This window comes from Dasypus novemcinctus, chromosome 12 (assembly GCF_030445035.2).
Source record: "Dasypus novemcinctus isolate mDasNov1 chromosome 12, mDasNov1.1.hap2, whole genome shotgun sequence".
NCBI lineage: Eukaryota > Metazoa > Chordata > Mammalia > Cingulata > Dasypodidae > Dasypus > Dasypus novemcinctus.
In genome coordinates, this window is record NC_080684.1 from 103,562,255 (window position 1) to 103,583,993 (window position 21,739).

The following is a 21,739-nucleotide window of genomic DNA, read 5'->3' on the forward strand; positions in this document are numbered from 1 at the left end:
GCATCGGCCTACCACATGAGAGGTCCAAAGTTCAAACCCAGGGCCTCCTGACCACTGTGATCAGCTGGCCCACAGGCAGTGCTGAAGCGCACAAGGAGTGCCGAGCCATGCAGGGGTGTCCCCCGCGTAGGGGAGCCCCACGTGCAAGGAGTGCACCCCGTAAGGAGAGCTGCCCAGCGCGAAAAAAGTGCAGCCCACTCAGGGGTGGCGCCACACACATGGAAGGCTGACGCAGCAAGATGACGCAACAAAAAGAGACACAGATTCAAGGTGCTGCTGTCAAGAATAGAAGTGGACACATAAGAACACACAGCTAATGGACACAGAGAGCAGAAAACTGGGGGGGGAGGGGTGAGAAATAAATAAAAAATAAATCTTTAAAAAAAAAAAAACAGCAGATTGGAGCTGGCAGATGAAAGAATCAGTGAACTCAAAAATAAGACAATTAAAATCATTCAGTCTAAGGAACAGAAGGAAAAAAGAATGAAGAAAAGTGAACAGAACCTGAGAAACCTGTGGGGACCATCAAGTATATTAATATACATTTCATAGGAGTCCCAGAAGGTGAAGAAAGAAAGGGGCATAAAGAATATTCAAAGAAATAATGGCTTACCTAAATAGACACCAATGTCTACCTTATCACAATTCTTAACAATGTACACTGAAGTGAAAAGCAAAACAATAACTGGAATGTAATAAAAATTTTGAATAAAAGGAAAAAAAGAAATAGTAAGTGAAAATTTTCCAAATTTAGCAAAAGACATGAATGTACACATCCAAGACACTCAACAAACTCCAAACAGGATAAACCTAAACAGACTGACACTATGACATTATAACCAAGTTATTGAAGGTAAAAGATAAAGAGAGAATTCTGAAAGCCTCAAGAGAGAAGCAATGGGCCACATATGAAGCCTCAATAAGAGTGAGGATTACTCATCAGCAACCATGGGGGCAAGAAGACAGTGAAATAAAATATTTAAAGTGCTGAGAACAAAATAACTGCCAACCAAGAATTTTACATCCAGCAAAACTATTTCAAAACTGAGGGAAGGATTAAAACATTCCCAGATAAACAAAAGCTGAAAGAGTCTCTCACCAGTAGCCCAGTCCTACAAGAGATGCTAAAGAGAATTCTACAGGCTAAAAGGAAAAGACAGGGAAGTGGATGTGCTCAAGCGATTGGGCTCCCGTCTACCATTTGGAGGTACAGGGTTCGATTCCTGGAGCCTCCTGGTAAAGGCAAGCTGGCCCGTACAGCAAGCTGGCCCAAGCAGCAAGCTGGCCCATGTGGCAACCCAACCCGAGCTGGCCTGCACAGGACTGCTGGCCCAAGCGGAGAGCTGGAGCAGCAAGATGATGCAACAAAAAAAAGAGACACAGAGAAGAGACAACAAGAGATGCGGGAGACCAGGAAGCTGAAGAGGCACCAGAGAATGAGTGTTTCTCTCTCATTCTGGAAGGTCCCAGGATCGGTTCCCAGTGCCACCTAAAGAGAAAACAAGTAGACACAGAAGAACACACAGCAAATGGACACAGAGAGCAGAAAGTGAGCACAAAAACAATGAGGGGGCAAGAGAAATAAATAAATAAATCAAAAAAAAAAAAAAAAAAAAGGAAAGGACAGGGAAGCAGAAGTGGCTCAACCAGATGGGAGCCCACCAACCACATGAGAGGTCCTGGGTTTGGGCGCCAGTACCTCCTAAAGAAGACAAGCATACATCTGCACCCACCTCAACGAGCTAGACACTGAACCCCACCACAAGCTAGACGTCGTACCAGCTGCAACAAGCAGACACCTAAGTGAGCAGATGCCACAAGCCAGCAGACGCTCCAGCCTGCGGGGAGTGGATGTGGCTCAGGCTGTTGGGCACTCACCTCCCATGTGGGAGGTCCTAGGTTCGGTTCCCAGTGCTTCCTGGAGAAGGCGAGCAAACAATGAGCACACAGAAGACAGAACCATATGGGAGAGGGGGGAAAAAGAAAAAAAAAATAAATAAATCTTTGGAAAAAAAAGGGGAGGGGGTAGGAAGAACACTAGACAATAGACCCAAGCCACAGGAACAACAGAGATAAATATAAATGCCAGGACTGTTGAATTTTTGGTTTGTAACTCCGCCTTTTACTTCCTACAGAATCTAAAAGGCATAAAATGTAATGATAAAGCATTTGGGACTCAACGTACAATATATAATTTGTGACCAGAGAGACGTAAAGTTGAGGGAACAGAGGGGTAAAGGAACATTATGTTTGTGTATGCTATTGAAGTTAAGTTGTATCAAAACAAACAAGATTTTTACAGATTTAGGATGTCAAATTTAAGCCCCATGGTAACTACAAAGAAAATATCAGAGAATATGCAAGCTTATAAAACAAAATTAAGAGCACAGGTTGCCAGGAGCAGGATGGTGTGGGGGTAGGGTAAAGGGAAGGGAGCATTAATCAAAATGGATGTCTGTTTGGGGACAGGGAAAGTTTTAGTAATCAAAGGGGGTGAGGATACCACAACATGCATGGGAGTGGTTGAGATAGAAAAGTTTATATTGTATGTATGCTCCACAATAAAAGAAGAAGAAAAAGAAAGAATAAGTAAAGAGACAATGACAATTAAAGGCAATACATGACCCTGGAAGGGATTTAAGAAGGGAGGAGAGAACATTCAAAAGAACATTATTGGCAGGAAGTGGACTTGGCCCAGTGGTTAGAGAGTGCGCCTACCACATGGGAGGTCCGCGGTTCAAATCCCGGGCCTCCTTGACCCGTGTGGAGCTGGCCCACGCACAGTGCTGATGCGCGCAAGGAGTGCCATGCCACACAGGGGTGTCCCCCACGTAGGGGAGCCCCATGTGCAAGGAGTGTGCCCCATAAGGAGAGCCGCCCAGCACGAAAGAAAGTTCAAGGCTGCCCAAGAATGGCACCGCACACATAGAGAGCTAACACAACAAGATGACACACACACACACAAAAAGAACATTATTGGGGCATATGAAAAAATTGGAATACAGACTATAAGTTTATATCAATATTAAATTTCTTGAACTTAATAACTGCATTTAAGGTAGATACCTAAGTGAATACCCTGATTCTAAGGTACACGGTAGTATTAAGGGTTCAAGAAGAATGATATATACAACCTACTCTCAAGTGTTCAGGAAATAGATTGATAAACAGAGAGATAAATGGTTACACAGAAAGATGAATTGATACATGATGGATAGAAGGATATGGCAAATGTAGCAAAACGTTAAAATCATTGGATTTGGATATCTAGGAGGATAGGGGTATGCTGAAGTTCTCTATACGGGGTTTATATTATTTTTATAATTGTCCTATAAGTTTAAAGTATTTCAGAATAAAAATTTTAAATGTAAAAACATAAAATGAGTAACAGAAAAGTTATTTTTCAGCCTTCTGAAAATACACTTCAATCTCAAAAAGCACCTCTACTTTTCTGAGACCTAACCATGCCCTACCATTTTGATAGTACCTACTGAGCACCAGCTAGCTGCTGGTCTTAAATGGTGAATCCATTCTAGCATTCCAATCACTCTAAGCCTTTGGATATTCTCATCTACAGTATATCAGGGGAATTCAGGCATCTTGACCACAGACACTCCAGGCCATTTTTTTTGTCTGCATTTCAGGCAGCCTCCCAAACTGTTAGAGCACTTTCTAATAATCCCTCAAGCTTCAGCAATGAATGCAGAATCTTTGCTTAGTGGGCCCATATCAATAAATTCAGCCTGGTCCAACTTTATATTCCTTCCACCATTATTCCATACACTTAATATCCATTCCCACACATATTCCCGATTTCTGTCTACATAAATTGGAAAATTCATGCAGTTCTTTTAGACGAGAGCATACTTCCTCAAGGGTCACACTTTGTACTTCACCTTTAAGGGTTTTGTTGTGATTTCAGTCTGTCAGAGGTCTGAAAGAGAAGGAGGAGAGTAAGGAGAAAAATTAAAAATCCCTTGCAAGCTACTAACCTCAGGGCATTCCTTTGCCTTTTCATCTGGTGAGAAAGGATTAATCTTTTCAGACGGGGGTTGGATGGCGACTCTTCAGCCAAGCACAAACACAGAATATCTGAGAACTCTGTATTTTCTAGCATGATTTTTCTGTAAACCTACAAATTCTCTAATAATAATAATAATAATAAAGTAGGTGTATTCTATTTAAACAAGGGCTGAAGACTGGCAGACTAAGAACTGAAGACATGTTTTGTTTGGCATGATAGTGTTTTTTGTTTTTTAATTTGCTGTATTTCTATTACTTTTCATTTTCTTACACTGTGCTACTTCACATATTTTGTTATTTGTCTGGCCCTAAAGTCACCTGAGATTGTGACTTGAACTGGAAAGGTGATACTTCATGATTTTAAAAATACTGAAAAGTAGGTAGAGTAATTGGCAGATAATTTGGCAATATTTATTAAAACATTAAATCCTTTGGGGGGGGAAGCATATACCTGGATTTTCATATTATAAATGGCATGTGGGGATTTAATTCTTTCTGAAACAGTTTTAAGATTTTGGGGCTGGGGTCAATGCAGTAGTAACCACCTTTGACAGAGCAACCAGATGTCTGCCCACATCCTTGGAGCAAAAATGCCAGCCCGAAGAAGAATTTTTTGTGTAAGGCTCCTGTCCAAAATGTCCTGCAACAAAATTAGTTAAAGACCAAAAAAGCAAACCAGCAGTGAGGTTTGTAAAACAGTCTGAAAGAAGAAAAAGCAATCTAAAGATAACAGTTGTTCTCCAGAGCAACAGTTTCAAAATGACAGAATCTGCCATGTTTCTCACCAATGAGGCAATCCTTCCAGAGCAACTTCATTTTTTCTACTTATCCAGTAATTGAAGAGGGTCTTGCAAAATGCAGGTCAAAATTTCCCCAGTGCTCTGAATTACACAAGTCAGAATCTCTACAATAGTTTTTATTCAATAGTCCCTCTGCTGAAGCTTCATTCTTTAACTTCACATAGAGAAAAAAAGCTAAATATGCTTTTTCTATTCTTTTTAAAAATTTTTTTACTAAATTGGGAACCTTCCAAACACACCTTGGAATTTATACATTTGATGGCTGCAGTGTTGGTGGATGAACACTGGGCCACCACCAACATGACTGCTCTCCTAGGTCTGGCAAGTCCCACCCAGGTTACCAGGTATGGTGTGAACTTCTTTCCTAGCAACTCAGTGGGGGGGGGGGGGTGAGAGGGGGCAGGTACCCTCTCTGAGTTGCCATGGAGGCTGGTCAATTCAAACTCAAACCCTAGGCCTGCCAGAGAATGGATATGGCTCAAGCGGTTGAGCGCCTGCTTCCCACAGGGAGATCCCAGGTTCAGTTCCTGGCACCTCCTAAAAAGAAAAGAAAACAAACAACAAGCAAATGAAAAAAACAATTCAAGGGAGCTGATGTGGCTCAGTCCTGAGAGCTGGCTTCCCATTGACGAGGTCCTGGGTTTAATCCTTGGCCCCAATTCCACAAGAAAAATGAAAAATAAGAATAAACATTGGGATGCACATGTGGTTCAACTGATACGGCTTCTGCCTACCATATGGGGTCCAGGATTCTATACTCAGGACCTCCTGACCCATGTGGTGAGCTGGCCCACATGCAGTGCTCCTGCATGCAAGGGGTGCTATGCCATGCAGGGGTGCCCCTGCGTAGGGGGAGCCCCACGCACAAGGAGTGCGCCCCACAAGGAGAGCTGCCTCTTGTGAAAAAAAGAGCAACCTGCCCAGGAGTGGTGTGGCACACACGAGAGCTGACACAGCAAGATGACGCAACAAAAAGGAGACGCAGTTTCCCAATGCCACCTGATAATACAAGTGGACACAGAAGAACACACAGTGAATGGAAATAAATAAGATAAATCTTAAAAAAAAAAAAAAGAATAAACATTAATGATTAACTTAAATAAATAAATATTTAAAATCCTAGGCCTGTGCCTGTCCTCCTAATCCCTTCCCCCTCATGCCTTCCAGCCTTTAATTCCCTGATGTCCAGCACAGGGCTTAGTACCTAGGAGGGCAGCATATGCTGCAAGAAGAAAGGAATTAACCCTGGAGAGAAACGGCAGTCTCAGTCCTGGGGTCATACGACTCAGGTACTGACGCCAAGTCTCAGAAATGTAGTGAAGCCTCAACTCACAGCTGAGCAAATCTGGTACAAACCCTAGCTCACAGACTATCAGTTTTGGAATAACAAGTTGATGTACCACTGAGCCTCAGTTTCCTCGACTCTAAAGAGAGGACCAGCACCTCCTACTTTATAGGTTGCTGAGAGGATTAAATCAGATGAAGCACCTAGTCCAAAGCCTGGCAGGACACCGTGGTCCCATAAATATAATCTCCTTCCCTCCATATCCTGATTTCCACTCTGCTTATAACTATACCAGTGATTTGTTTCCATGAACAACTAAAAGCCAATTCCACCAAGGTGCGAGCACCTCAATTGCCCACCCACAGGGTACTCACCCATTTATTGATGCAATTTTGATCTCTATGCCACCTACTTTCCACACATGAGGGAAGGATGCCTGTTCTACCTTTCCAATGATTTTCATGAGGGATTTTCCTCAATGCTCTTAATCTATGGAAGAAGAGTAGAGCTCCATTCTTGGTGGGCAGGGAGCAGCTACCAAAACTATATGTAGAGTTTTCGTTTGGGGGGAGGTCATCTATCAAAAGATCATCAACTCTAGGAATTAGGCCTCTTTTCCTTCTCAGTCCATCACAGACCATCGCAAGGCAGTCATTCAGAGCAACTATATCTGCTCTGCAAACCCGGCTGGCTTTCAGATAGGCTGTGCCAAGGTCTAAAATGTGCGTCAGAGAGAGTTAGCAAGCTTACATGGGTAGCGTCACGTATAAGCTGTATTCTACCGTATCAGCCATGTTGTAATAAAGGTAGCATTTTGGTCTCAATCTGACACTCCATATTACAATCTCACAGGTCCAAATGTAAGTGGTTTAACTTACTGACTCTCTCAAAGCCAATACTCAATTATTATCATTTAATAAGTTCCTACCATATGCCCATCATTAAGTTAAATGCTTTTAATGGGTACAGAAATTCTTTAGACAAAATCCCCATCCTAGTGGTTTTCTCATGAACAAAAGGAGATTAGAATACTTCTATTAAAAGGTACAGTGGGCAAGGGAAGGCTTCCTTGTCTGGTGGTACTGTGACCAGATACTCTAATGTGCCCCCCTCCCCAACAAAACAATAAAAGACCCTGGATAAACCATACAAACAATTTAATTGTAAGCTTGCAAGAATGTAAGGGAAATCTACAAAGAGAGAAGGGGGGAAAAAGCCTTTTAAACTAAAACCAAAGTGAGGAACCAGTATCCAAATGGGAATAGAAAGGTCAGGATTCCTCTGGGAGCAAATACAAATTCAGCCCTGGAATGACAAGACTATGCCTCAGGACTAACCCAACAAGGAGGAACCAAACCTGAGCCAGTTTTAAAAAGGACCCATCAAAAGGGCAAAAGGGGCTCTGCCAAAAGCAAGTACAAATTCTCTCTGGAGGAAAACACTTCTAAGTTAGGCCCTCAAGATTCCCAGTTAATAAGTTCCTATTTGGCTGATCTTAATGAAAGGCAGATTGGGAATTAATCTACAAAGAATAAGGGTCAGTGATGAAGATAAACAAGAAATTTAAACTCCAAGGGACTCTAGATACTAGAATTGACAAATACAGTATATAAAATAACTATAGCAGAGTGTTCAGAGAAACAGATTATGGGGGGGAAAAAAGCAACAAGTATCTATCAAATAAAGAGCAAGTAGATTTGAAAAAGAATAAAATATAATTTTTAGGTTAAAAATACAGTTGGTGGCACACGGATGAATCTCATATGTATGATGCTGAGTCAAAGAAGCCAGACACAAACAGTTATATTTTGTATGATTCCAATTATACGACATTCTGGAGAAGGCAAAACTATAGGGATGGAAGGGACCTGTTGGTGAAGGACACCATCAAGCATACCAACATATGCATCACTGGAATCCCAGGACAATACAGAGAGAAAGGGACCAAAAAAAAAGTATTTGAAGAAATGATGGCCAAAAATTTCCCATATCTGATAAAAAGACATGGATATACACATCCAAGACAAACTCCAAGCAAGATAGACTCTCAGAGATCTACACCAAGACACAGTAGAGTAAAACTGTAAAAATTCAAAGACAAAGGAGGATTTGAAAGCAGTGAGAAGCAACTTGTCACATACAAGGGATCTCCAATAAGATTAACAATGGATTTCTCATCAGAAACCATGGAAGTCAGAAGACACTGGCATATTTAAAGTCCTTAAAGAAAAAAACTGTCAACCAAGAATGCTATTTATAGCAAAGTTATCTTTCAAAAATGAAGGAGAGGGAAGTGGCTGTGGCTCAATCAAGTGGGCTTGCGTCTACCATACGGGAGGCCCTGGGTTTGCATCCCAGAGCCTCCTTGTGAAGGCAAGCTAGCCCATGCCTGTGGAGAGCTGACAGCTCACACCTGTGAAGAGCTGATGGCCCAAGCCCACCGACAGCTGACACAGCAAGATGATTCAACAAGGGAGACAAGCAGACACAGAAGAACACACAGCAAATGGACAAAGAGAGCAGACAGCAAGCAAGCTGGGGGGGGGGGCAGATAAAAAAATTTTTTTAAAATAAATCTTTGGGGAAAAAAAAAGGAAAAATTAAACAAAATCTGAAAGAGTTCATTACCAGAAGGCCTGCCTTACAAGAAATGCTAGAGGGAGTCCTTCAGGCTGAAATAAAAAGAAAACAGACAGTAACTCGAAGCCTTAGAAGAAATATGAATACCGGTAAAGGTAACTACATAATTAAATATAAAATCCTGTATCATCGTTCTTTTGGTTTGTAACTGCTTCTCCCCCCACATGATTTAACAAGCAAATGTATAAACTTCCCACATGACAGAAGAAGTGTCCCATGGCAAAGAAGGTTCTCCCCAGTAGTGACACTGAGCCAATTATTCATATAGAAGAAAATGAATATTCCTACCTCATACCAAACACAAATATCAATTACAAAAACCAACTCCAGATGGACTAAGGTGTAATATGAAAAGCAAAGCTTTAAAACTTTTAAAACTTTTAAAATAGGAAGTTTATACATTTGCTTGTTAAATCATGTGGGGGGAGAAGCAGTTACAAACCAAAAGAACGATGATACAGGATTTTATATTTAATTATGTAGTTACCTTTACCAATACTCATATTTCTTCTAAGGTTTCGAGTTACTGTCTGTTTTCTTTTTATTTCAGCCTGAAGGACTCCCTCTAGCATTTCTTGTAAGGCAGGCCTTCTGGTAATGAACTCTTTCAGATTTTGTTTAATTTTTCCTTTTTTTCCCCAAAGATTTATTTTAAAAAATTTTTTTTATTTATCTGCCCCCCCCAGCTTGCTTGCTGTCTGCTCTCTTTGTCCTCATATTTTTTTAATGTAACATTAAAGAAAATAAAGACAAAGAAATTTTTTAAAAAAACACAGTGTAAACTATTATCCATGTGGTGCAGCAGTGCTCCAAAATGTAGTCACCAAAGGCAATGAATGTGCCACAATGATGAAAGAGGTTGTTGATGTGGGAGGAGTGGGGTGGGGTATATGGGAATCTCTTATATTTTTTAATGTACCATTTTTTGTGATCTATGTATCTTTTTTTAAAAAAGATAATTAAAAAAGAAAATTTGCTAAATAACTACATACATAGTTAAAAAAAAAAACACTTGATAAGGCCTGTTATGAGAGTTAAAGGGATAGCAAGCATCAGAAAATGAGAAATATTGATGGCAACTGAGAGTCTTAAAGGCTAGACTTTGGGAATATATGTATTTACAAATATAATAGTTTCTTTTCAGATGTGTAAATTTTTTTGTCAATTTTCCAGGTCCACTGTATGTTCCAGCTATGTGTAAGTACAAATTTATTTGTATTTCAAAAAAGTTCTTTGTATTATGTACTTTTTAGTATTTTCCATTGTTTTGGTTTTCCTTTTGAGTACTCCTATTAAGTATATGTTGTACCTTCAAAAAAAAAATGTCTGTTAAGAAGAGACAACAACATAATGGAAGTGACAAGACCCATACAGACTATTAAAGATAATCTGCACTACATATACAACCAATAAATTGTATTGGTAACCAAAAATAGATAAAGAACAAATACAAGTCAATAAGAAAAACAGAAACAACCAAAGAGAAAAATGGGAACAGACCTAGGTAATAAGGCTTTTCACCAAATCTGTAAATTGCTGGTACTCATGGGAAAAGATGTTCATCCTCCTCAGTAACCAGGGAAATAACACTTGAAGCTCAGTAGATGGGTAAAACTAAGAAATGTGACAGTAGCCAGTGAGGGAGACATACAGGAAACAGGAACTTGCCAACACAGCAAATGGGAGAGTTAACCTCTGTGATCACTGAGGTGTGGCACTTGGGCTTGTTGAGAATGCACGACCCCATGAGACAGCAAGTCTACTGCTAAGTCTTAGAGAAGCGAGTGTATACATTACATGTACCAGGAGACCTAGAGCAGGCACACAGCCAAAGCATTCACAACAGCCAACAACTGAGACAACCCAAAATATGCCAACAGAATGGGTAAACTGTGTTGTATACACAAAATGGCATATTTATTAAGATTTTAAACGTGTAAAAAAAACAAGTTGTAGCTTACTTATATTCCCATTTTAAAAGCTCATAAACAATGAATATATAATTTACAGATACATATATGTGTATATAAGTATTCGCTAAAAAAAAGAAAAGAAAAGAAAGGAACGATGAAATATTCTGAAACACCTTTACCTTTGTGAAGAGAGGCCCTCTAGGAGCTTCCCTGCAGTGCACAAAGGCTTAGTTCTCAAGCTGGGAGGCTGGCTCCAAGGCATTTATTACGAAGCTTCAAAATTTATATCTGTCATACATTGATTTACATGAATTTTAAGTTATTTAATAAGACATTTTCTAAACGAGAGAAAGACATAAGGAAAGAAACCTAGTGTTCAGCAAATGCTGGGCTAAAAGCAGGCCAATGCCAAGACCCTAATGGCCTTCCAGACCAGTCTGAGAAGTCCAATCAGATTAGATACCCTCCAGGGTTTCCAATAGTTAAGGACTTCCCTCTCTCATTTTGAAAAGTAGGTCTACTTATTTTGGGTGTGGAAAAGAAAGGGAGAGAGGAGATAGCCATAGACACCTGCCATACCAACCTACTTGACCCTCCACCACTCTAGAAGGCACACTGGGTTCCCAGGACTCCCCTCATGACGAACTGCTCCCTTGGCCACTTTGATATGGCCTGTCACTTTAACAACCCTCTTCCCCACCCAATCCCAGGAATACTTTCAAGATACAGGTTGCTTAAAGCCAGAAGCCACATTCATTGTGGCCAAGGGGAACTGCATGTCTTCAGGCTAGCCCAGGCTGTTTCTGCTGGTACTCCTCCCCACAAACCCATCAAATCCACACTCACCTGGGAGTTCACAGATGCTGGCAAAAGTGCTGAATGCAGGCTTCCCAGTCATGCCAGAATTTTAATGGACTGGTTTCAGTCTTTCCCACTTAATATGCTTGCTGCTGGATTTTGGTGAATATTTCTATATTTCATAGGTTCTTTCTATGATTATTTTACTTATATTTTTATTAGGATGAGCTGCTGAATTTTATTATATGCTTTTTAAATATCTGTTGACATAGTCATGGGTTTTCTTTTTAATTTGATGCAGTGAAATGCTAGGTGTAACATTGAGCACTTCCTATGTACAAAGCACTGAGCAAACCACTTACATGCATTCTCTTATTTAGTCCTTATATCACCATATATAGTGGTACTCTTGTCCTGCAGTTTTACAGGTGAGGATATGAGGTTCAAGGAGATTAAATAATCTGGCCACAGAGTAAGTAGATGGCAAGGCTGGGATGCAACCATGCTCTAAATCCTGAACCAGGGGGAAACGGACTTTGGCCCAGTGGTTAGGGCGTCCGTCTACCATATGGGAGGTCCGCGGTTCAAACCCCGGGCCTCCTTGACCTGTGTGGAGCTGGCCATGTGCAGTGCTGATGCGCGCAAGGAGTGCCTTGCCACGCAAGGGTGTCCCCCGCGTGGGGGAGCCCCACGCGCAAGGAGTGCGCCCGTGAGGAAAGCCGCCCAGCGTGAAAAGAAAGAGCAGCCTGCCCAGGAATGGCGCCGCCCACACTTCCCGTGCCGCTGACGACAACAGAAGCGGACAAAGAAACAAGACGCAGCAAATAGACACCAAGAACAGACAACCAGGGGAGGGGGGGGAATTAATTAAATAAATAAATAAATCTTTAAAAAATAATAATAATAAATAAATAAATCCTGAACCAGGACTTCCTCCAGCCTACATGTTTCCTTGTGTTAGGTTCTCCTTGCACCAATGAAGTAAGTCTTGCTTGGCCATGTAGATAACACACTGGAGTATTCAACATCCTATTTTATTCAGAAATGCATTAGAAATGTATTTAGAAACAGTCCAAATATATATAAACTTATATATGTATACACACACACCACATGTACATACATATGAAATTGGTCTATAGTTTTCTCTAGACCATCAATGTAACAGGTAATCTAGCTACTATAAAGAAAGAGATAAACATATTTGACTACTTAAAATTTTTTAATTGTTGTTTGGCAAAAGACATCTAATCAGCACCACCTCAAACAAGATGGTGAAATGAGATGCTTGAAGGCTCCATCCTCCCACAGAAGCTTTGAACAAAAAGCAAAAACTGGCAGAAACATCTTTCTCAAAGCTACAGAAAACAATTAAAGGACTGCAGTAGCAGGGCAAGTGCCAAATCAAGAAAAAGGCTACTTTTAAAGGCAGCAGGATCTCCTGGTACCTGGCTGGGCCTTTCCCCCACCCCTTTGTGGCTCAGAACAGAGTCAGGGTTTGCACCCAGTGCAGATCCCTGATCCAAGTTTTGGAGAGAGCAGAGTAACTCATGTGTACATGCTGGAGGTATATATATCTGACCCAGTCTGTCTGGTGGTAGCCTGAGGGACTTGCTGCCCCAGGACTTGCCCTGTGTGTAGAAGGCAGACAATCGAGTTGTACAGACTACCACAGGGAAGCAGTCAAGTTGCACTGTCTGAAGCAAGGGACTGCTGGTTGTAGGGAAAATATCATACAGGGTAAAAGGAGAATTCCCAGAGCCACATGAATATGCTCAAGACACACGGGCTGAATGGATCAGGGTGGCTCTACACTTTGGCCTGGAGCTATTCTCCAAACTCATTGAATATAAAAACCTTGAAGGAGAGTACTCACACAGGTCAATGTGCAAAAACATGGGAAAAATGTCCTTTTTTTTCCTATTTTTTTTTTCCTTTGTATGTGCCTTTTTTGTTGTATTGTTAGCCCCAGGTATTCAAGGAAAGCTCTGTCATAACATTAGCTGGACACAAGCTAAAGGAACAGACCGCTGAGAGTCTAAATTCTAGCAATAACGCACTAAAATATCAAAATGTCCAGGTTTTAACAAAAGATGATAAAATGTACAAAGAAACGGGAAGTAATAGCCCAGGCAAAGGAAGTGATTAAAGTATTTTTTTTTTTTTTAAAGATTTATTTATTTATTTAATTTCCCCCCTCCCCTGGTTGTCTGTTCTTGGTGTCTGTTTGCTGCGTCTTGTTTCTTTGTCCGCTTCTGTTGTCGTCAGCAGCACGGGAAGTGTGGGCGGCGCCATTCCTGGGCAGGCTGCACTTTCTTTTCACGCTGGGCGGCTTTCCTCACGGGCGCACTCCTTGCGCGTGGGGCTCCCCCACGCGGGGGACACCCTTGCGTGGCACGGCACTCCTTGCGCGCATCAGCACTGCGCATGGCCAGCTCCACACGGGTCAAGGAGGCCCAGGGTTTGAACCGCGGACCTCCCATGTGGTAGACGGACGCCCTAACCACTGGGCCAAAGTCCGTTTCCTGATTAAAGTATTAAAACCATGAGTGAGGAGGACCAGACCTGAAAATTCTAGGCAAAGACTTTTAAAAAATGATCCTAATTATGCTCAAAGAGCTAAAGGAAAACATAGACAAAAACACGGGTGAACACAAAGAGAATATCAACGGAGAGATGGAAATTATTAAAATGAACCAGACAGGAAGGAGTGATACTAGGGTGTGGAGTTTTACTTTTTGGAATAATAAAAACTGTTTTAAAATTTTTTGTAGTGATGAATGCACAATATTATCATATACTAAAAAATAAAAGGAACCAGACAGAGCTGAAGATGATGGTAACAAATTAAAAATTCCCCAGAAGGATTCAACAACAGATTGGAACTGACAGATGTGGATGTAAGAATCAATGAACTTGAAGATAAGATGATTGAAATCATCCAGTCTGAGGAGCAGAAGGAAAAAAGAATGAAGGAAAGTGAACAGTGCCTGAGAAACCTGTGGGACACCATCAGGCATACACATTGTGGGAGTCCCAGAAAGAGAAAAAAGAAAGAGGCAGAGAGAATATTCAAAGAAATAATGGCTGAAAACTTACCAAATTTAACGAAAGACATGAATATATACCTCCAAGACACTCAACAAACAGGCTAAACCCAAATAGACTTACACTACATGACATTATATATAATCAAACTTCCGAATGCAAAAGACGAAGAGAGAATTCTGAAAGCCACAAGAGAGAAGCAACGGGTTACAAACAAAGGAGCCTCAATAAGATTAAGTGCCAATTTCTCATCAGAAACCATGGAGGCAAGAAGACAAGGGGAAGACATGTTTTAAATGCTGGGGAGAGGGTGATGGAGGGGGACCTGCCAACCAAGAACTGTCTTCCAAAAATGAAAGAGACATTAAGACATTCCAAATAAACAAGAATTGAAAGGAAATGTACATGGCAGTAGTAGATGTTCAGGAGCATAATGTATACAACCTGCATCCAAGTGTTCAGGCAATGGATTGATAAATTGGCAGATCTAGGAATCTGGGGAATTAGGGGTATGTTGGAATTCTCCAAATAGGGTTTGTATTATTTTAGCAACCATCCTGAATGTTTGAAAGTATTTCAAAATAAAAAGTTAAAACAAAAAGACATTTAAACAGTAAAAAAAACACACCATACATCTATCTTATCTATCTATCTATCTATCTATCTATCTATCTATCTATCTGAGAGAGAGAGAGAGAGATACAAATAGCCAGGGGGAAATATCTGCAATAATATACAACAAAGGATTTATAGCCCTAATATACAACAAACTTCTAAAAACTGAATAGAAAATCCAATTGGAAAATATAAAGATAGAATTCATGAATAATATAGATATAGACATAGATATAGATATATGGATATAGAGGATGAATGACAAATGACCAATAAACACCTGAAAAGATGTTCGACCTCACTACTATACTCAGGGTAAGAGAAATCAAAGTCACAATGGAATACTATTTTCACCCTAGCATAACAACCAACACCACCATCCAGTGAGGGGAGAAATCCCAGAAGAAGGCACGCTCACAAACTGTCAGTACGAGGGTGTCTTCTAACAAGGCTAAAGAAAAAACATCTGTCTTAACTACTGGAAGCTACTGAACTGGAGAGAGGGCCAGAGTAGCGCATTCACTCATTCATTCAACAATGAGTACCTACAATATGCCTATGGCATGCCAAGCACTTTTTTCAGATCTCTATTCTCAGAGAGCTTAAATCCAGGAATACGCATGCTAATAGGAAATGAAACTAGGAAAAAGAGAAGTTGCTGAGTGAGGTCCACACCATGTTCAGAGAGCCCACCCTCTGTCTACCCAAGTTGGCTGACTCCAAGGCAAAGCTCTTTGCTCCCAGATAACAACGTTCTCCTCACTAGAGTTCACCCATGCTTACCAGGCAGAACTCAGGAAAGCTCCCATGCTCCTACTGACGTTTCCAGAGGCAACATGGCAACCTTTCTTGAGTTTCTATGAATTACAACAATCCTTGAGTTCCTACAATGATGTGCTATGCTTCTAGCCTGTAGAAGTTTCAGTGTACTCATTTGAGGCACAATACAAAAATGCATCTGCATCCTGGTCTTTGGTTAACGTGCTATTCCATTGCACGGGTACTCTACAAAGAATTCCCATACGTACTGTGCCTTGCCCACCATCCATTCCTCCTCCTTCTGGCAATGACATTCCAGCTTCGTTTAGGAGAAGTCCTCCCTCCCCTGGCTCCTTTTCAGGTTTCCTCCAAGGCTGAAGTCATCCCCCAATGTTTCCCAATGACTTTCATGCTTAGGGTTGCTTATGGTCACAGAACCCTGAGAGATCCAACATATTCTGACAGAAAGGAACACGGCACCTCTTGGCCAGCAGAGCACCAACAACAGGGCTATTATGAAGGCTTTGCCCCATGGTAAAAATAGCCCATGCCTCTATAAAGTATAGAGACCTAGAAACTTCAAAATCACTTCAGATGTTCGCATCCCTGCCCAAGATTCAATGATAGTTACAACTGTTTACATCTCTATTTATAGAAAAATATTCGACTAAACACAAAAAGAAATTAACAGTCCACATCAAATACCAACTTCACAAATTTTCTGATCCCTTCCTGCCAGAAGTACCTGTTTTCTCAAGGCTCCTGCCACTTTCTAACTTGTATTGTAGTTATTTAAACACAGACATTGCCTCAACTAGGCTAGAAGGTTCCTGAGAATAGAATTCCTACCTGGCTTACGAATGGGCTACCCTCAGTATACTAGCCACATACAGCCCTCAGACCCACACAGGACTGGTCCCACCTGTTGCCCAGTGTGCTGAACAAATGTGTGTTTCCAAAACTGTTCATTCCAATTGCATTTGTTAATGTAAAATAATACACACACACACACACGCTTAACTGTATAAACCTACGAAATAGGCACACAGTTGTTTCTACGAAAACAAGTTGCTAAAAAAAAAATTTGCTGACCTATTTATTACAGGTCTGGCTAAGACAAATGTCAAGGATTGGGTGAAAATGTATAAAAATCCAGAATTCTATATTCAGGATGCTTCACACATCTAAGTACTCAATTCTCTCCAAACAAAATCTGGATAGCTTAAGATAATACATTATGGGTGTGGTTTATGCCAGAAAAAAACCTGACAATTATGATCAGCAGATTCAAAGTCAAAGGAAAAGGAGAGTGGCTGTAGTTCAGTGGTTGAGTGCCTGCTTCCCATGTACAAGGTCCCAGGTTCAATCCCTAGTATCTCCTAAAAAAGGAATAAAGAAAAAGTAAAAAGTAAAAAGTAAATTAAAAAAAAAGTCAAAGAAAAGGTCGGCAGAAGTTTGGCACTGAAAGTACACTGATTTTAAAATGCCTAAACTATGTACTGTTTTTTATGAATCTCTGCTTTATCTAATTCTTTCAGCCACTCCATGAGATTGGAGGCCCAGCCATACAAGTACATGCTGAGTGACCCAGTCAGATGCCATACAAGTACTGGGAATGCTCTGCCTCGTGAAGGAGAATTTAGAAAATGAGCATGGGTAAGCCTGGGGCACAGTACTCAACACAGTCTGAAAACATTTTTTCCTGGTCAATGAAAACAGAACAGCTATATAATTTGTTTAAAGACAGGAACCAATTAATAAGAGCATATAATTCAGAATTCTTGATTTCCAGACTAAAAGAAAAGCCCAGGCCTACATTTCCCTGAAGGTACTCTGCTATGGACATGTCAACCTAATGAAACTCTGCTCCTACTGTGCACTCACCCATCTCACCAAACCAAATCTGGAGAGTAAGTGAAAATCCACTTGCCAAGAAAAGAAGCGCAGTGACTGTGCCGGGTGGCATGCCCAAGCCAGGTCAGCCGATAAACTAAACCTAATGCAAAGATGACTCCCAGCGGAAAAGCAGCTCCTTCAATCAGTGCTCAGGACATCTGGGAACAAGGAGCAAAGTAAACCATAGGAAATGGAAATGAGATTTCTCTTATCTCCCTTGTGCCAAAAGGTTGCAAAGCTGGAGCCTATTTGTTATATGACTAACTTAGTCCCTAGGGAAGGCTGAAATGCCACCAAAGAAACGGAGTCTCCCTCTGCTTGGCATATCAACACCACCACCAGCTGAAAGAGAGGAGATTTCAAAATCAAGTAGGCTTAACTACTCGAAAAGAGGCAACTACTTGTTCAAAAACAGTGGGATGATGAGGCAGGGGTAGAGAACAAAAGTGAAGTCAATATTTAATTTTTCCTATTCTAAATCAAACCCCAGGCTACTCCTGAATCACCAGGGCCTGCTAGCAGAAGGACACATTCAGGGGCTCTGTTGTGGTTCCAGCCTCCCAGCTTCCCACAATTTGACCCTCTCCCTGCTCCCCCTTCTACTCACTGCAAACTCCTGGTTTCACATTCCTCCACATTCAGACCCAGTCGCAGAGCTCAAAAAGGGAACCCTTTTCTAACAAGCACCCCCCAACCAAACACGGACCATGGTCCCTGCCCACCAGATGGGCAAGTGGCAGGTGGGAGCAGAGTTCCATTAGATTAAGAGCTGTCAACATAAAGAGAACAGCAAAATGAACATTCCCCCAGTCCCCTCCACACAAACAATATCTGTCACCAGCTGCTTTTTAACCTGCTGTCAGCTTCTTTACCAAATTACATCCTGAGTGAAGTTTGAAAAAGTCCTTGAACTCCTGAAGTGCCCCCTACCCTTCCCCCACCTAGAATCACTGTGCAAAACCCTGGTTCTCACCTAGACTCCAGAGTCAAGTCTCCACCAGAAGACTTGATTTCACCCACCATCCCATGCCCTAACCTCACTGGCAGCAGGACTGATGTCCATTATAGGGGGCCATCCCATACTGCCATGGAAAGTACTGTCAGCACAAGGGACACATCAAGGTCATCTTGTCTGAGCATGGTGGTCTGTCCCACCGAAAATGCCCAACATGTGCAAAAGCAAACGTACATACAAAAACAAGTCAGGAGGCTTGAGCTTTAATTCAAAATCAACAATTACCTTGCTTTGTAGTCTTAGTCAAGCAACCTCAAGTTGATTTCCCTTTTCCTGTTAAATACAGAAAAACTCAGCATTAGACAAGGGAGAAAGAGGAAAAGAGAGATCAGGAGCTACACTGGGAGACTGAAAAGAGGGAAATGATAGCTAACAAAACAGATCTTGCCCAGTGGAAGAAGAAAAGTGAGCCAAACTAAGAAAACAACACCATAGTTGTGAACCACAATGCTTGGGCTGCAGAAGCAATCAGCACATCTGCAGACACCCTGCTATCTAGGAAAAGAGCAGAGGCCACACAGCTGCAAAGGCCGCAAGCAGAAGTCAAAGTAGCAGTATCCAGGCCAGATGAAATTAAACACCAAGAGAAAATGACCCTTGGCTCCTCTCTTCCCATGCCCCACAATCCGCTACCTCCTTCCAGCCTGGCTACCACCACACTAGCTGGATGCCACAGCCCTTCGCACCTCAACAGCCCACTTGGCCCGCCACCTGACTGAGCCTTCCAGGGCTCCAGCATGACTCCGAGGCAGCAGGAGTCTAATGGAGGGATGAGACAGCACAGCATATGCCAACCCCTCCAAGGGAACACAGTGACCTCGGAGATACACGACTCAACGTGGTCAGGGAGGCCCCCCTGAGGTGGGAATCCCATGAGCATCAGGTATCTCGTCTCTACCCTTTTTTAAATTATTATTTATTTTACTTATTCCCCCCATCCCTAGTTGTCTGCCTTCTGTGTCCATTCACTGTGTGTTCTTCTGTGTCTGCTTGTATTCTCATTAGGTGGCTCTGGGAACCAATCCTGAGACCTTCCAGAGTGGGAGAAAGGCGATCATTCTCTTACGCCACCTCAGCTCCCTGGTCTGCTGCATCCCTTATTGTCTCTCCTCTGTGTCTTCTTTTGTTGCATTATCTTGCTGTGCCAGCTCTCTGTGTGGGCCAGCACTCTACATGGGCCACCTCGCCTTCACCAGGAGGTCCTGGGCATTGAACCTGGACCTCCTGTATGGTAGATGGGAGCCCAATTGCTTGAGCCACATCCACTTCCTTCTACCCTTTTTAAAATACATTCTAGGAACACATTCCTCAAACCCAGATCTTGCCTTACCCTGAAAACTTTTGTTGGTGCCTACTGCTGGTATAATAAAGTCCTTAAGATTCTAATTTCTTGGGTAAAATTTTTTAATATTATATGTAAATTACACAAACCTACATCTACATCCACATAGATATGTATCTCTGTGTGTGCACCTCCACCTCCTCCATGAAGCCTCCCTTGACTGACACCTGTCTGGCTATCCATAGCACTCTCTCCCTTCACACCACTTAGACTGCCTGATAATTAACGAGAGAAGATACCTCAGAAGGCTAGATGTGTGTGTGCCTGTACATGGACACATACCCACCCAGACCAGGACAGAGCTAAGCACACCCTGGTGTTCAGGTGAGCACAGAAAAGGATCTCTTCCCTCAACAGCTAGGCAGCACCACTGACAACGCCAACATAGATCTGTGTGAATTGAGGGGAGGTCCAGTGCTCCTGTCCCAGGCTGTTTTAGCTGCCCTTCTGGCCTGGCATGGACCACTGACTCCCTAGGAGCTCAAGAGTATCACCCCACCAGCTCCATGGTTTAGTAGAAAGACAGAGATAGACACGGGGGCATATCCCAGCTGTGTGACCTTGAGCAACTGATCTTCATGACTTCTCTGAGCCTCCACTTGCATTATATGGAACAAGGAGAGGATAGTACTAACCATATGAGACTCTATGAGGACTAAGAATGATGGACGAAAAGTACCCACCCTAGGGGAGATGTTCAAAAGCTGAGCACTACTGCTATGATGTGGGTTGGTGTCTTCCCACAGAGAACAACTCCGTTCTCAAGTCCTCAAGTGCACCCCTAACCACAGTTCACTCATCCCCGCAGGACATCGCTGGCCACCAACCACAGTGGCTCAAGATTGTCCACTCTCAGTTCAGGAACAACCACTACCCGCCTGCACACACACACACACAGAGTTCAGAAGAACAGTGGTACACTCATGTGCAAAGTGGTACACTCAACCTTAAGGCCTCTGGAAGTCACATTTTAAAATACCCGTTTCTAAAGAACAATAAAAGAAAAACAATTTAGGATGTGGGAGTGTCCCAGGCATCGGGCATCAAAGATACTGAATGTTGACCATTCGTGGCTGCTGCTAAAGCTCTTCTGCTGAGAGCCCCGGGAGGACCCTCATCTGGAGGCAGGTAGGGGCCAAGAGCAGGGGTGGACTACAACAAAATAAAACCTAACTTATTTTCATAAAGATACAGCTCAACCTTCTATTTCTTCTCCCTCCCTCCTCTTGCCTATCAAAAAAAAAAAAAAAAAAGCAGACAGGTGAGATTAATTAACCCTGCCATCTAATAATTAAAGGGAAAAATACATTTTCAAAATTTAGCTCAGTGGTTCAAATCCCAACAGTCCGTAAGAGTCCAGCCTCAGGGTCCATGGGCCCAAAGTCTAAACTGCTCCTTTAACCACAGCAGCTCAGAGTAAAATCATATAGTCACAGACAGGTAGACTAGAGTGAATTCTAAATAGCTCTGCACTACACACAACTCAGTTAATATTTCTCACCAAACTTCTTTCCCTTTCAAAAAGAAACACCAAACTACTCTTGATCTATTCTAATCCATATTGGCCCCCACAGTCCAAAGAAACACTTTCAAAACCACAATTTA

The 21,739-nt window shown here is 42.0% G+C and overlaps 1 protein-coding gene across 13 annotated transcripts in view; it reads right to left on the reverse strand.

Annotated features, from left to right (window-relative positions):
- PACSIN2 (protein kinase C and casein kinase substrate in neurons 2) overlaps window positions 1–21,739 on the reverse strand; it is a 165,243-nt gene that overhangs the window by 112,410 nt on the left and 31,094 nt on the right. For 3 of the 13 annotated variants that reach the window (XM_058308893.1, XM_058308889.2, XM_058308884.2), the window contains exon 2: window positions 19,018–19,065. The exons of 9 other annotated variants lie outside the window; for them this stretch is intronic. The gene's annotated coding sequence lies outside the window, so the exon portion shown is untranslated. Of the gene's footprint in view, window positions 1–3,896; window positions 3,930–19,017; window positions 19,066–21,739 lie in introns of those variants that run through there. One more of the 13 variants, XM_058308886.1, reaches the window with a different exon arrangement.